This window comes from Oratosquilla oratoria, chromosome 21 (assembly GCF_046742065.1).
Source record: "Oratosquilla oratoria isolate Oo_2021 chromosome 21, ASM4674206v1, whole genome shotgun sequence".
NCBI lineage: Eukaryota > Metazoa > Arthropoda > Malacostraca > Stomatopoda > Squillidae > Oratosquilla > Oratosquilla oratoria.
In genome coordinates this window covers 42,741,908-42,755,521 of record NC_134797.1, presented here as the reverse complement: position 1 = coordinate 42,755,521, position 13,614 = coordinate 42,741,908, and the positions used below count along the sequence as shown (strand labels likewise).

The window sequence follows — 13,614 nt, the reverse complement described above, 5'->3', positions numbered from 1 at the left end:
AAAGGAAAAGGCATAAAATCATTCTCACCCATTCCATCCCTGAATACACTCCACACTCCCACTCATCTTAGCAGCTCCTGGACGACTGGTCATCCCTGCACATTGTCCACTGCCCTGGGTCAGAAGCAGTGTTGCAAGACACAGCAAGGCTGCTTCATTACATTGGCGACCCCCCCATGCGTAAAGGAGATGGGGAGAAATCCCTTCAGGCTGCGTCAAAATTTGCTCGCACATACTACCTCACCCCACCCATTCCACTTCATGCATCACATCATCCATATACAACCATTCTCCATTCACCTGTCTTCTGTCCTTCCTCAACAGACATTCCCCTCTTCCCCAAAGCCCCCTTCACCTCATCCTAGGACGTCCCTTCATGTTCATTCCCTCCACATCTGCCTTCCATACCTCTTTTACTAGTCTTTCTTCACTTATTCTTTCCATGTGTCCAAACCATCCTAATACTCTTTCAACCTTATCTCCCAACCCCCTTTCTCCTCACCTCATTTCTCACTCTATCTAGCCTAGTAATCCACATCATACTTCTCAGACACATCTCACCAACACAATCAAACTCCTCTCATGTTCCATGTTTCTGCCCCATACAGTGCTGTTGGCACAATCACTCCTTCATTGAGTCTCCTCTTAGCATCTATTCCCAAATGTCTATTATTCATTACACTTTTTAATCCACCAAGGCATTTACTAGCTTCTCTCAATCTACATTCTATCTCCAACTTTTCCTGCCACATTTGCACCCAAGTATCTAAAACTATCCACTTCCTCCAGTCGCTCTCCCTTAATGCTCACTTCCAGACTACTGCCACTTTCACCTTTTGTACATCTCATCACCTTACTTTTGCCCACATTTATCTTCAGCTTTCTTCTATCACACTCTCCCAAACTGTCACCAACTTCCTCAATCCCTCCTCTGATCCTGCTACAAGCGGTGTCATCTGTAAACAACAGCTGGTTCACCTCCCACTTTTCTCCATTTTCTTTAACCATCTCCAATCCCTGACCCACTACCCTTGCATTTACCTCTCGCACTACCCCATCCATGTATAAGTTGAACAGCCAGGGCAACATAACGCATCCTTGACAAAGTCCCACCTTTACCTCGAACCACTCACTCTCTCCATTTCTAATCCAGACAAGCTCTACTACCCTCATAAAAACTCTCGACAGCTCCTAGAAGTTTTCCTCCTATCCCGTATCCGCAAAACCCTCCCACAATGCCCTTGTCTACCCTGTTGTAAGCCTTTTCCAGGTCCATAAAGGCCCAAAAAACATCCTTCCCTTTTCCTATAGCTTTCTCATGTCTTACCACAAAGATCTGATCTACACAGCCTCTACCCGTCCTAAATCCACACTGTTCCTCACCAATTACTCCCTCTCTAACTATACAGGCACTCCTCCAGTCCTCCGGCACTCTACCCTCTCTCCAGCAAACATTAAATAACCTCACCAGCCAATCCCCATCATTGTACCTCCTTTTTTAAGACATTCTGCATGGCATCCAACCAGACCAGGTACTCTGTAGGACAAAAATAATTCTATACAAATTGAAGTACATGTTCTTATTTCATTTAGTTTTTCAAAATACTGGGCAAAAGTAATCCTAATTTAACCTCCATTTCAAATATTCTTCCAATCATTCTCACTCAAGTGTTTTGTTAAATGCTGGAGAGAAAAAAAAAAAAAAAAAAATCTGCCACTGTATTACTGCTTTCTGTCACTTATCGGAGTTCACAATGTAGGTTTCTCAACCAATGCAACAATTGGGGGGGATCCACCCACCCTTGATCTCCCAGTGCCGGATGTTTTGGTTAGCATTTGGAAGAACAAGTCACTGATAACCAGTTCCCCATGCCCATCCCCATCAAAGGAATATTACAATTATAAAGGTTGTAATACAAACTACCACAGTAAATTTTAATCCAAAATTCTTACAATGACAATAGTCCTCTAAATGTAAGGCCTACACTTTTAATACATTCTGACATTGGATATAAATACAAAAATACTGTATTTCCTAATTACTTGCGAAGACGAAAGCATGTGTAAATCTTGTTACATATACCAATATGTTCTCTTTATGAATAAGTGTCATGTTATGTGAATAAAGAAAATAAAAATGTCTAGTTATTTGAAAAAAGAAAAAATTTATGTAGAAGGGCATATATTGAAGCACCATGAGATAGTATTTTGAACACATACAGCATGTCTACGTATATTGACAACCCACATGAGGAACCTTTATCAGCAGAATTAAAATGGGGGGTGGGGTGTCAAGACCACCTCCTTACATTAATTAAAACTAGTTCATCTTCGGTAATTATCATCAATTTTGTTAAACCAACAAATAGTATTGACATTGTTTAAACAAGTACTGGTACCTAAGAAATTTGAGGATATCCAATGTTGAATGGAAAAAGCAACTTCACTCACAGAATACATTCAGTAATACCTCTATCAAGTACAGTTACCAACAGAAAACAGTTATCCACTGTTGACAAAATACACAAAACCTGCCATATCACTATCAATAATACCTATGAAGACATTTAAATTTGTAAATATGCTGCCAAAAGAAGTTGCAGGAGGCAAACTTGTTTGTGTACATGAAGCAGTACATTATAGTAGTTTCATTTTAAATTTACAAATTTATTGGGATACATAAATTTGACAATTTCAAATTCTAAAATTGAAATTCCATTATACAGGGCCGAAATAAATCTCTACCCCAGATCAAATTTACTTTGTACAACTGTTGCACATGAATTTGTTGTAAAGGTATTACTGCATGTATTCTCAAAAAAGCTAAAATGTTTATGCATAAACTTCATGGGCATGCTGGTTACACAATACCCTTCTAACTACACTGAATCACAAACAGTCAAATTCACATTTGTCAACCTTCAATTCCACATCAGATCTATAATCAATATACACTTAATTGTGCAAACTGAGCAACATTTTTTACAACTTAAAAATATATAATGGAGAACAAATGCACTCAATTTCAACTGAAAGTACCAACCAATGAACTTAGCTACTACCCATACATTTTATAATCTTTATTATAAAATAAAAATCAGTGTTGGGTTGCATGAATGACTAAAGTATCCCTTTATCATGTGTTGAACAAGTTCTGAATATATAAAATGGAAAGATTACTGCATACTCTTATAGTTTCTTTATGGTCATATCAAGCAAAAGTATAAACAGAAAATACATTCTCAGAAGTTGATCAAATTAGGCAGTCCAGCCACAGTGAGAGCAGCGGGGTTCTTTGCAGCAGCAACAGAAGGCAATGATGCCTGGAATGATGCCCAAAGGAAGTAATAGGCAACATGTGATCCAAGTGCACCAGGTTCTGCTGTTTTTTATCTTGCCTTTCTGAAAATAAATAAATAAAAATACATAAATAAATAAATAAACAAACTGTATTTTACGGCTTGCATGACGCTGCATCTTGGAAGACGTACCCTAATATTTGAAAGCAATTTCTAAGAAAAAAAGTCATTCTACAAGAACACATTCACCATATACCCAACCACTGAACACAAAAACATAAAAAGAAAGGAGTCTGCAAGACACTTGTCTCAGCACTCATTACAAATTTGCTGGAGCACTGACCACAAATTTACAACTACATACATACATATACCAAGGCTTTTTCCCCCTTACAAGGGAGGTAGCCAAATAGGAAAAGGCATAAAATCATTCCCACCCATTCCATCCCTGAATACACTCCACACCCCTCCACCCTCCCTCTCATCTTAGCACCTCCTGGATGATGGGTCATCCCTGCACCTTGTCCATTGCCCTGGGTCATAAGCAGTGTTGCAAGACATAGGACATCCACAGCAAGGCCGCTTCATTACATTGGCGACCCCCCTTCTCCGTCACCCCCATGCATAAAGGAGAAGACGGGGAGAAATCCCTTGAGGCTGTGTCAAAATTTGCTCACACATACTACCTCACCCCCCATCCCCCCACCCATTCATCACATCATCATCCATATACAACCATTCTCCATTCACCCCTGTCTTCTGTCCTCTCCCGTCCTTCCACAACAGACATTCCCCTCTTCCCCAAACCCCCCTTCACCCCATCCATCCACCTCATCCTAGGACGTCCCTTCATGTTCATTCCCTCCACATCTGCCTTCCATACCTCTTTTACTAGTCTTTCTTCACTCATTTTTTCCATGTGTCCAAACCATCCTAATACTCTTTCATCAACCCTATTTCCCAACACCCTTTCCACCCCTGTTCTCCTCCTCACCACCTCATTTCTCACTCTATCCAGCCTAGTAATCCCCATCATACTTCTCAGACACCTCACCTCAAACACATTCAAACTCCTTCTCTCTTCCTCTCTTATGTTCCATGTTTCTGCCCCATACAGTACTGTTGGCACAATCACTACTTCATATGGTCTCCTCTTAGCATCCATTCCCAAATGTTTATTCCTCATTACACTTTACAACTATGTAAATTACAATTTACAACTATGTAAATAAAAATATAGGTAAATATGTACAGTGAAGCAGTCCATCTCTTCTTGTTTTAGTGGCAGGCGACGACATGTATTGGACGTAATGTTTACATTATGAAATCACTTGTCCAATTTTGTTTGTATGGCGATGATACTAGTTGGTGATTAGTAAGTATACTATACATTTTTCATTGTCCAAGGGTGGTTATTTTCATAAAATAAAATAAAATTTTCAAAAACATGCAGGTAGAAATATAAAACTTGAAAGAAATTTATTCATCCTCAAATCCCAAGAACTTGTCCCCACTGGATTCATGTAGAAGTTCTGAACTCTCATCTGCAGAGTTATCACTACTGTACTGAGTTTACATCATATAAAAGGCCGAATTATATAGTACTTAAGCTAACATCATAGTGTAATGACAACATACAAATCCAGGTCGCTATCGGTCAACATTCGTCTTGGAAGATGCACTAGTATTTTTTAGAGAGAGAGAGAGAGAGAGAGAGAGAGAGAGAGAGAGAGAGAGAGAGAGAGAGAGAGAGAGAGAGAGAGAGAGAGAGAGAGAGAGGAGAGAGAGAGAGAGGAGAGAGAGAGAGAGAGGAGAGAGAGAGAGAGAGAGAGAGAGAGAGAGAGAGAGGAGAGAGAGAGAGAGAGGAGAGAGAGAGAGAGAGAGAGGAGAGAGAGAGGAGAGAGAGAGAGAGAGAGAGGAGAGAGAGAGGAGAGAGAGAGAGAGAGAGAGAGAGAGAGAGAGAGAGAGAGAGAGAGAGAGAGAGAGAGAGAGAGAGAGAGAGAGAGAGAGAGAGAGAGAGAGAGAGAGAGAGAGAGAGAGAGAGAGAGAGAGAGAGAGAGAGAGAGAGAGAGAGAGAGAGAGAGAGAGAGAGAGAGAGAGAGAGAGAGAGAGGAGAGAGAGAGGAGAGAGAGAGAGAGAGAGAGAGAGAGAGAGGAGAGAGAGAGAGAGGAGAGAGAGAGAGAGAGAGAGAGAGAGAGAGAGAGAGAGAGAGAGAGAGAGAGAGAGAGAGAGAGAGAGAGAGAGAGAGAGAGAGAGAGAGAGAGAGAGAGAGGAGAGAGAGAGAGAGGAGAGAGAGAGAGAGAGAGAGAGAGAGAGAGAGAGAGAGAGAGAGAGAGAGAGAGAGAGAGAGAGAGAGAGAGAGAGAGAGAGAGAGAGAGAGAGAGAGAGAGAGAGAGAGAGAGAGAGAGAGAGGAAAAAAAAAAGATTTAAGCTGTAACATACGGCAAATATATAAAATGATGGAGAAAAAAAAGTGGCAATAATAATGAATGGCAAATTGATATACTGTAGTGTTTGAACCACATGTAATTGTGCTTTATGGCAGGCTACCAAATGGCTGTGTTGTTCAGGCAAATTTAGAATAATTTCCTGTCATGCTCATAAGTGCTAGGTAGATAGCCTATGACAAAGTGGAAGTTCATTGCATCCACTTGTCCTTTCCACACATTTTACTAATATTTTTTCATTTGTTTCTTTCATATGCCCAAACTTTCTGCACTCTGACCTACCCTGTTAACCAACTCTCCACCTTCACATTTCTCAATCCATCCCCAGAACACCTACCATACTCAATCTCTTGTTCAGGCTTTTTTTTTCTGCCTCCTTCAAATGCAATCTCTGCTCCCTACAGTACCATAGGCACAATCACTCCCTTGTGCAACTTCGATTACGTGCTCCCCAAATAATCAATACTTTTCAACCCAACAAAACTTTTATTTGCCTCTAACTATTGTGGTTTCTATGCCTTTCTATTTGGCTACCTCGTGTAAGGGGGAAAAAGCCTTTGGTATATGTATGTATGCAACTTAATTTTCCCTACTCTTCCATTCCTTGCCTCACGTGATCAAATATACACTCCAATTCCTCCAACCTTTTGCTTTTACACTTGCTTGTGCACCACTATCACTTTAACTTTCTCTCACCTTCCAAAATTCCAACTTTTTATTACTTTCAAAATTTTGTCATACTCTTACCCCATTTCACATCTGCTCTCCTCTTTGCTTCCTTTGTCTTATGCTTAACTTCCTTTCTCTTTACTTTGTACCTCTCACATGATTCCCTCGTCATAATCTGTAGCCAATCTATGAAAGCCTGCTTCTCTTCTACACCCTTTTTTGCTTCCTCATCCCACCACTCACTACCCTTCCTTCTATTTCCTCCCACCCTCCTTGTTCCACACACCATCCTTAAACACCTTGGACTCCCTCCTTGAACCATCCCCATTCCTCCTCCACTCCTAGTTCTACTCCATCCTTCACTACCTCCCACTCCTCTCTCAGCTTCTTGTACTAATTCTCCTTTTCTTTCTCATTTAAGCAATTCACTCTAAGTCCCTCCCTACCTTCTGCCCTTTTCCTCTTTCTCCACCTATTCTCCACTCTCAATTTACCTTCCACCACTCTCTCCCCTTAGAACATGTACATCCTTAACTCTTCCTACCATACTCCTGGTCACCACTACGTAGTCCATTAACGCTCTATCTGCCACCCTTCCATCCACCACCCTCTCCCACGTGTACTTATGCTCGACTTTCTTCCTAAACACTGTATTTGCCATCATCAACTCAAGAATCTCCACTGCCAATTCTCCACTACGCTTTTTACCTGGAATTCCATACTTCCCAATCACTCCGTCTATTGGTTCATTTCCTACCCTAGCATTAAAGTCTCCCAATACATTGACATTTCTCCCTAATTCCTTAATGCACTCATTTAAATCTATCCAAAAAGCCTCCCTTTCCTCTATGCTCTTCTCACTACCAGGCCCATACACACTTACAAAAACCCACATCTCCTTTCCTAGCTTCACCCTTGTCCACATCAACCTTGAAGAAACCTTCTTTCACTCCACTGCACGCTTACCTATCTCTTCACTTACTAGTATAGCCCCCCCTTCTCTCTCTCGCCCCCCTTCACTCCCGAGTACCTCCCAGCTACACTCCCAAACTCACACTTGCCCCCCTCCCTCATTTTAGTTTCACTCAAAGCCAGCACATTCATCTTTCTTACAAACATATTGCCTATCTCTTCCCTTTTACTCTCATCTGTACCACATCCACGCACATAAAAAGACACAAACTTTAGGGTACTGGTTGGAAAACTCTCAAACTCTCTTATGCCTTTACTCTTTAGTAATGTTCCCTTTGGGGCTACTTGTACCAGGATTCCTAATCCCATCCCCGTCCCTTTTTTGTTGCCTTTTACGACTCGAGTGGAAAGACTTGGTGGTAGCATTCTTTTTCCCCACCACAGGGTAGGCGAAAAAAGGAAATGAATATTTAGAGAAATGGTACAGGACAGTAACAAGGGGTTGGGGGACAGCATAACACAGGTACAGTCGTAGTATTAAAGTGTCATTTCTCTATGAACAGTTTTCCTCTATCACAAAATGATGTGTGGCTCTGGTCCGTAGGGGCGCCCCATATAGATCCTAAAGTATCAACTGCTTGATACCTTGCCACAATAACATGCAGCCAATATCCCAGATGGGGCATCAATAAATAAAAAAATATCTGCCTCACTTGGGATACTGAGGGCAAGGACTTCCAATTTGTGACATAGGTATTGACGTCAGCATCACATCCAAACTTATGGCAGCTATGGTAGTTTCAGTATTGGATCAAGAATAAAATTTAGGGCAACTTTTGTGTATCTAATCTTTCCTCTTCACTGCTTTTGGTTAGTAGTGCTTGGGTTAGGTTGGTGTACCAGTTTGGTACTATTTAAACTCTTGCAGTTAAATTTCATGCACATACTTATATCAAACATTGTAATGCAACTCACCCTGCATACACTGCACACGCCAGGAGCCAAACTAGCAGTAACTACAACAGTTTCAGTCATTGTTGTGATGGGTACAGAGGTATCCTAATCTCTGGAAGAGGTGAAAAGTTGTTTTATGTATATTTATACACTTAATGCCCTGCAAAAAATTTGGAAAATTTTTAGTCCAGAGTTGAAAATTGCCTTGATAGTTACAGTGCTTATCTCAGTTTTTACAATATATAACAATCACGTTACATCCAGTGGAACATGTTACCTGATGCATAGGTCAATTGATTCAATCTTGATTCCTCCTGCCTACCCACTGATATACTATTCATTCCTCTACAAGACTGATACCATTGGTGCACACGAACCAAACTTAACATTATTTAGGAGAGCCAAGCAAAAGAGGCACTTATAAGTGGGCAGCAAAGCAACCCATCCTACAGTTATCCCACACCCATTTCTTGTCCCATTTATCTTGCTCATTGTGGATGATGGATCACCCATGTCCCCTGCTCACTGCTTGGGTCAGAGGCAATGCAGCATGGCACAACACCTCCACACCAGAACCTGACAGGTTAAAATGGCTTATCCCCACTAAATTACATTGCCATCCAACCTCATCATTATCCACTCAATAGATGAGAGATCCCTTGGGGCTCCATCAATTTATCATCCATTCACAATAATTCCACTGAAATTCCTCTTGCCCACTTCCTTCCCTGCTCTACAGACATTCCTCTAGTCCAAAAGCCCCTTTAACCTGATACATCCACCTCATTCTTGGTCTTCAAGTTCACATCATCCACCTATCCACAACTTGCTAATATCTTTTTATATACCCAAAATATCACACTATTTGATCAACCTGACCTGACCTCTATCCCCACACTCCACCTCACCTCTTCAGTTCTCATTATCCACCATAAAAAATTTGGAGGAAGGGTGCAAGAGAAATATATAAAAGTAAATCAATAAACAAGATTGTCCCAGGTCTTTTGCAAGAGACCCACAGCTACTAGGTAACCATCAACAGCCACCAGATTGACCAACGTGTTACAAATATGGTTTGTCAGATTCAACATATCTTTTTAGTAAGGAATTTATCAAAACAGTCCAAGCCTTCTTGTACCAAGCCAAATAATTGACTAATACAAACTAGGTTTGCATTAAAAAAGCAAATTAATATTCCTGAATAGTTTTCAATGTTCTTTATAGTATTTCTCCACTTCATTGGAAAGCAGATAGTCTTCATCAACCAACCAATAAATTGACTCTTGCAGAAGACCATGGCCCCGAGATAACTGGTCACGGCCACAGATTTGACCCCACAAGTCACTGAAGAGATATGTGCTTCGTCTCTATAGGATTTGTATGTGGCTCGGTCTTGTGTGGCGGCTGTACCCGAGACCGAGTGTTCCTTGAACAATTCTGTATTTACCCAATTGTAACCTACAGGAAACAAGCAACACTTACGGGGTTCTATCGCTTAAATTGATCTTGCCTAGTTTCTAATTCACGTATGGTTCCAACTTGGTCTATATCCTTATTTTTCAATTATCATATTTGGCTTTGAATCCATTTATTCCAGTTTGAGGTACATCACCTAAGCCTAAGGCCAGTATTTATGCGTCTGTATACTATATAGAGTTTTCAATATATCTGCAAAAACTCAAACCACACGATACAGCCCAAGCTTTATAGTTTACGAAAAATTGACGACCACAAGAGAACAGCTAATTTCCAGTACATCAAAGAAATGTACTCCACATTTTTAGTCTCGACATTAACTCCAATCGCTGCCTAATGACAGCCAACGTGGGGCAAATTTATGGAGACTACTTTGTGCAGGATGGGCACATGTATTTAAAAGTGACATTACAAGATTAATAATCTTACCATCAATCATTCATTACCACTATTGTTAACACGTGTTTAATTAGAGGATCTACGGAAGTGATAGATCCCAACGAACAAGTGCGAAGGAACGACTAAGCCTAATGTGATGACACGAATAGTGTTAGGCATGTTTTGAGTGATCAATATTGCCACGAGTTGCCTGGTCACTACAAAACAGTCTTTACTGAAATAGCGGTGGCCGGAATGAAACGAGTAAATACTCGCATAGTTCCCACAACTAGCAAAAGAATATTAGTTTTAGTTGCTTGAAAGTTATTCTTTACTTTGACAGTTTTATATTTTGGTTAAGAAATGGATTAGTAATCCAGAAGGGATAATGAATTCATGACGCGAGCTGTTTGCCTCAAAGTGAACTCGACACCAGTCGCGTCCGTTATCAACCAATGAGATAACTCGTTCACAAGGCATGCTTACTAGGCATTATCCGTATTACTCACTTCATTTCAGATAAAACAACAGTCTGTGCCAACAATTCACGTTTGTTACCAGTATTAATTTAAGATTATATGACGTACTGTACACCAGACTAGTTGTACAAGACATCACTTGCAATATAAAACAAACTGGATCATTCGAATTAGACTTGCTTGTCAAATATCCACTGGGCGGCAGGTTCCCCAGAAATTACTTATCCATGTTTACGTATTTTTGAATGCTTTGTCAAAAATTGCAAGCCAGTACGTACGTACGTGTGTGTATGTGTATGTATGTATATGTATGTATATGTATGATGTATGTATATGTACATGTATGTATATGTATGATGTATGTATGTATATGTATGTATGTATATGTATGTATGTATGTATGTATGTATGTATATGTATGTATGTATATGTATGTATATGTATGTATGTATGTATGTATATGTATGTATGTATATGTATGTATGTATATGTATGTATGTATATGTATGTATATGTATGTATATGTATGTATATGTATGTATATGTATGTATATGTATGTATGTATATGTATGTATGTATATGTATGTATGTATGTATGTATGTATGTATATGTATATATGTATATGTATGTATGTATGTATGTATATGTATGTATGTATATGTATGTATGCATGTGTGTGTGTGTGTGTGTGTAGGGTCGGGATCAATTAATATATATAGTCCAGTCGTCGACGGTTCTATGCCGCGGTTACTTTGTGTAACATACGTTGAATGGCGGTCAAATTGTGTCTTATTCCAATTTTTTATCTAAATTTTATTATTACTATCATTATCAACTTAACGATACAGATTCAGTAACCACGAAGGCAATTTTCTACGATGATAGAAGCTATTGATCAGCTCTCCGTATATACCGTCAAATCTATATTGAACAACGTCGCCATATTAATTGTAACTAGGTTTTATTTTGCTGTGTACCGAATTTCCCTCTGAATAAAATTTGTCGGCAAATTACCTGAAAATGGTGCCATGAAACAAATGGTATTGTGCTTTGAATGACTAAACAGGATATCCTCATCCCTCTGACAAGATCCATATATAGATCTACCGCATGCACAGCTTGTACGTGTTGTACGACTGCACTGCAATAGAAAACGTTTTCGTCGATTGCAGAACAATGCACCAAAAGATCACGCCCTATTATTAAACACATTTTTTCTATTTTAACTCGCCTACAGGAAGATCCCCTTCAACTAAACGAAATTGGCAAAGAAGAACAAAACTTTAAGAGGGTTAATATTGAATCGTTACTTTAGTCTTGTGAATTTAGTCGTAGGAAATACCAAAATTTCTCGGCACTGCCAGTCAGCCTCGGAAATGCATCGGGGCACGAAGAATCATCACCCCATGATATCCCACCTGAAGAACTCATCCCACACGCCAAATTTCAACCGTGGAATAAAGATTAGGTTAGGTTAGGTTAGGTTAGGTTACGTTACGTTACGTTAGGTTGGGTTGAATGAAGATTATGATTGTCATCAACTTACAAACGAAGAATCGTAAACCCAGATAGCCCACATGAAGAATTGTCACCCTTGGATAGCCCACATCACATGAATTGTTACCCTGTCGAAGTCTGGGGTGACGATTCATGTGATTCGATGCATCTTCAGCGAGGAAAAAAGTTAAAACACTGAACTTCATACATGCATGTGGAGAGGTCGCCAATAACTTTATTCCTTTGATATGTATCAAGATTAGCTTTTAAAACAACAACACTTCAAATAGAAGTACAAGCGTGATCGTAAAATAATGGTTTAAAATACTCCTTTCTCCCACTTTGATCCCAATGAATGGCTGAACAATATTGTACTCGTTACAGACGTACATCAACAACTGGTACAACTACTATGCGATAAATAATGGTGCAACTGCGATTGAAGATGGAAGAAAAAAAAAAAAGCGCTTGACAACAGAACTGAGTCACCCACACCAAACTATTGCGCATTACCAATAGACTGGTGACAAGCTTTCGTTCAATCCAAAGACATATTCCCCCTACAGTTGGAAGGTATTGTCGAATTCTATACACTGGATGGTGAATAATGGTTTCTGAACAATTAGAAAAAACTTTCATATTGCTTTCACTTTCGCTTGTTCCAGCTGTGTATTTTTTCCTGGAGAAATTAATATCCAATTCCCTGTATTTAGATTCTAATTATATACATGCAATCGCACATATGTTATTACTTATCGAACGACTCTGACGAAAATAAATAACGAGATCATTGCATCAGGCAGCACAATTCCTCTCCCATTTAACGGGACTTAATTTCACGCACCCGCAAAAATAACGGTCACTCCATATTAAACTACATCAGCTTCAACGTTTAGTGTAAAAAAAATATATAATACTATCCTACTTAACAAAAACAAAATACATTTTCTGTAATTTTCACAACATCGCGAAATTTTTATCAACTAACTGTTTGCTTTCTGGAATACCACACAACAAAGCCAAAAACGTTTTTGGTTGTAAAAATAGCCACTGCCTATCAATAAATATATCGAAAAACATACGTGACCTATGCATTTACTTGAGGAAAGTAAGCTAAATTTAAATTATATTAAGTTCTGATCATTTGCCGCCCATCGAGTATTGGGGAAATTCAATGTTTCCCATTTATAGCACCGAACACTTGCAATGTCACGTCCACATGATTAACTACACTTGCGTCTGTGCACCGTTTCTTATGAATGAAACTGACTTTCCTTAATAAGTCTAGTTAATTTGGATTTAAAATTCGTGTCGTTTTGGGAGCAGAACACAGTGTAACCTACCTTTCCAGACCCTGTCTCTCAATTGCCACACCCGTTGTCCCGTACGCCGTACCCGAGTCACTGAGATCTAAAATGCTGACAAGCCTACTTGCGTATAACGGGTTTATTTCCAACTTTAACCGATTCACGAATTTATGTGAAGACCCATTTTTATTCAG

The 13,614-nt window shown here is 39.6% G+C and overlaps 1 long non-coding RNA gene across 1 annotated transcript; it reads right to left on the bottom strand.

Moving 5' to 3' along the window:
* Positions 1-1,914: 1,914 nt before the first annotated feature.
* On the bottom strand, positions 1,915-13,511 carry LOC143036873 (uncharacterized). The gene is made up of 3 exons (XR_012967409.1): positions 13,457-13,511; positions 8,303-8,393; positions 1,915-3,402 (listed from the first exon to the last, which is right to left on the bottom strand). It is a non-coding gene; the product is annotated as an uncharacterized LOC143036873 (long non-coding RNA).
* Between the last annotated feature and the right edge of the window lie 103 nt (positions 13,512-13,614).